The sequence below is a fragment of the Malus sylvestris genome, chromosome 13 (genome assembly GCF_916048215.2).
Source record: "Malus sylvestris chromosome 13, drMalSylv7.2, whole genome shotgun sequence".
Lineage (NCBI taxonomy): Eukaryota > Viridiplantae > Streptophyta > Magnoliopsida > Rosales > Rosaceae > Malus > Malus sylvestris.
The window spans coordinates 22,882,079-22,885,947 of NC_062272.1; the positions used below are offsets into that span (position 1 = coordinate 22,882,079).

General features: G+C 43.2%; 1 long non-coding RNA gene across 1 annotated transcript; it reads left to right on the top strand.

The window, feature by feature from the left end:
• The first annotated feature begins 354 nt into the window (after positions 1–354).
• LOC126597405 (uncharacterized) lies at positions 355–1,054 on the top strand. Its single transcript, XR_007614239.1, has 2 exons — positions 355–717; positions 758–1,054. It is a non-coding gene; the product is annotated as an uncharacterized LOC126597405 (long non-coding RNA).
• The last annotated feature ends 2,815 nt before the right edge of the window (positions 1,055–3,869 follow it).

Genomic DNA, 3,869 nt, shown 5'->3' on the forward strand with positions numbered 1-3,869 from the left:
TCTAGGCTCTTCATTTCTCTAAAGTTGTACATATTTACATATTAACATCTTATAATCATTAGTGCAGATAGTATCACTACTACATTAACACTTCTCGCGAACAAGCGAAGTTCGTCGTGCAAAGACATATTTCGTTGTTTAAATATTAACACTATGAAAGCTTCATCGCAAAGTTGTCCTTGATCAAAGCTCATGAAAAAAAGCGTTTGCATGACGAACGAAATGTCGTTCTTCGCACAAGGGTGCTTGCGCTATTAAATAGAACTTTGTTGCATAAGATATAGGAGAATGAAGCTTGTAGTCATGCAGATATCACGGTTATGGAAACATATCATCGCATTGAGTTTATGGCAACGACAGAACATCGTTAGGTCAGACAATGAGCAACGAAGGCTTTTGTTGAGTAAACCTTTATGCAACAAAACTCAAGTAATTTTAATATTGTTTATACCATATTTAGGGCCTCGTATTTAGATCTCGTACAAATACTCGGGGGACTTAAATGTAATTATGTGATAAAGGAAGGGGTAAATATGTAATAAGTAAGGAGTCCTTATTCTATAAAATGATCATTCACCCTCACAATTAGAGGAGGCCAATTCCTAAGGCTCCTTACCCCCTCAAACTCTCACTCTCAGAGCCTATCAGATTCATTACCGAGGCTCTCTCTCTCTCCCTCAGAAATACAATCAGTGTGGACGTAGCCCAAACCTTGGGGTGAACCACGATACATCTTGTGTTATTAACTTTCTTGCAGATTCACGGTCGGATTTACGTTGTTCCAAGACTTCCGGTTTTGTGCATCAACATTTGGCGCCGTCTGTGGGAAACGACACAAAAAGCTATGTCGGTTCTCTTTCTTTTTTTCATCTCACCACCATGAAACCTCACCACAATCCCCACCTTGAATCTGCAAAAACCCAACAACCCAAAGCTTTCCCCAGAAAAACCCAAGAAACCAGTCTCATCTCTCTCTCATCTTTCTCTATAGATCACCTTCTCTTTTTACTTAGTCTCTTTATCTCTCTATCTCTCAACCCAGAAATAACTAAAACAGCAATATCTCTCAAGCCACACACTTAATAAAATAATTGCATATACATAAATTAGTTGCTCAATTATTTTAATTAGGCACCATTTGAAGAAGGCGAAGAACACAAGCAGCACAGCGTAGCCTCCGACCGCAGCAGCATGATGCCTCTGGCACTCTCCATATCTCACGACGGTGAAAGATGAAGCTGCTGAAGCTTGCTCTGTTCTTCTCAAAACGAGGAAGTGTAAGTTGTTGCTGCGCGACGAGTCGGCGAACGAAGTCCGCGTCCACTGCCAGTAGTTCAAAACTTACGTCAAGGCTATATTCCTCACCGTTCATGCTAGAAATGTCGCTTTGGTAAAGAAATTACTGTAGCACCAACCCAATTCGTCTTCTCGATGAAGCGGATCTAAAAGGGCCTTCCGCGACATCTCCCTGAACCTGCCTTGTTCTGACTATAAAGGCTTGGATCTCTGAATGCGGTCGGCGCTGAACTTGCAGGTGAAGATCTGAGATGAGGGAGAGACACCGCCATGCAAGCTAAAATCGCCCAAATTGAATTCGGTCAGGCTACCCAAATCACCCAAATTAAATCGGATCTGAACGCTGGCAGATCTTTTGGGTGGCGGGTGGGCCTTGACGTCGGAGCTCAATTCTTCAGACATGGAGGAGCATTTGCGCTCGAGCATAGAGTTCCAGTGGTTCACTATAGCGTTATCAGTGCGGTCGTGAAGCACCCGGTGCAAGGTTCCCACTTGTTTCCAAATCGGGCATGACGATGGCCCATTTGTTTCCAAGCCGTCTGCTCGCCACCGCCAACAATAAGGGGACTCTTGTTCAGATTTTCAATACTCTCGACGAGACTTTACTGCAAGAAATGGAGAGAAACGGGGACCAACTGTACGAACACCGACGAATAAAGCAAAGGTTCGTGCGACAGTCTGGCTCTAAAGAGTCCAACTCCCTATGATGGTGGTCCCCAACGACTGCTTTATCTTTTGTCATGAGTGGCAAGGTTCGTGCGACAGTTTGGCTCTAAAGAGTCCAACTCCCTATGATGGTGGTCCCCGACTGCTTTATCTTTTGTCATGGGCTTCTATATATGTCATGATCATCCACTATCCCACTACAAAAGAAAAAAAAAACCACAAGATAACATGCAAAAGATAAAGACTGGTGCAAGTTCCCACTACACTGCACCACGGGATAACATGATAAAGACTGGTGCAAGGTTCCCACTACACTACACCACGGGATAACATGCTTTATCTTTTTGAATGATGTAATTTATTTTTCTTAGCTTTCGGAGACATCTGTATAAACCACATCAGAGGGTAATAATACCAAAAAAAAAACGACAAAGCCCAAAATAAATGGGCTGGAATGTATTGTAGAGAGCGAAGGCCCATAAGCCCAAAATAGCTCTAACCAGGTGATCAAAAGTACGCCCAATACTCCATAATTATTCGGCAACCTGCCGCTATTACCACCAACCAGGTGATCAAAAGTACGCCCAGTACTCCACAATTATTTGGCAACCCGCCGCTATAACCACCAACCAGGTAATGAAATGTACAACCCGTAATCTAATATCATTTGGCAACTAGTCATTCATGCCACCAACCAGGTGATGAAATGTACAACCCGTACTCTAATATCATTTGGCAACTAGCCATTCATGCTACCAACCAAGTGATGAAATGTACAACCCAACTCTAATATCATTTGGCAACTAGCCATTCATGCCACCAACCAAGTGATGAAATGTACAACCCGTACTCTCCTTCATGCCACCAACCAGGTGATCAAAAGTACGCCCAGTACTCTAAATTATACATGAGCATTACTCATGTCATTCATACATAAACATTCATGAGCATCACTCATAACAATCATACATAAACATTCATGACCATCATTCATGTCAACATTCATGAGCATCACTCATGTTAACATTTATGAGCATCACTCATGACAACATCCATGAGCATCACTCATGTCAATCAACATAAATATTCATGAGCATCACTCATGTCAATCAGCTTCAAAAGCTTCATTTACAGAGCTCTAGCTTGGAAGCTTCACTTGCAAAGCTTCACCTACAAAGCTTCAGTGCAGGGACACCACCTCCAAACAATCGCCATTTCGGCCCATACATGGATTCAATTTGAAGTCTCTAGCCAACAGACTCTATTGACAGAAGACTTGGGGGACTACATTATGTACCATATATTGGGCCTCAACTGGGCCTCATAAAAAATACTTGGGGGACTTAGCCCATTATTTATGTATTAAGGAGCAAGCCCTTATTCTATAAAAGGGACTCCTTCACCTTCATTAGAGAGCAACGCCGCCAGTTGAGCAACTGCCTCGCCGCGAGCATAACTCCTAGTCCATCATTTATGTATTGAGGAGCGAGCCCTTATTCTATTAAATGGACTCCTTCACCACCATTAGAGAGCATCGCCGCCTACTAAGCTACCGACTCGCCGCAAGCATCAACTCTAGCCCATCATTTATGTATTGAGGAGCGAGCCCTTATTCTATAAAAGGGACTCCCTCACTTTCAACGCCACAAGCCGAGCCAACCAAGGCAACATAAGCCACGAGCCAAGTAGCCTCGCAGCATGTGCTACTTCTAGTTGAGCATCATTTCAGATTGAGCACCACCTCATATCGAGCATCAAGTTAAAGACAACATCTAGTTACTTCGGCCCACACATGGACTGAATTTCAAGTCTCCAGCCAAAAGACTCTCTTGACTGAAGACTTGGGGGACTACTGTTTATACCATATTTAGGGCCTCGTATTTAGATCTCGTACAAATACTCGGGGG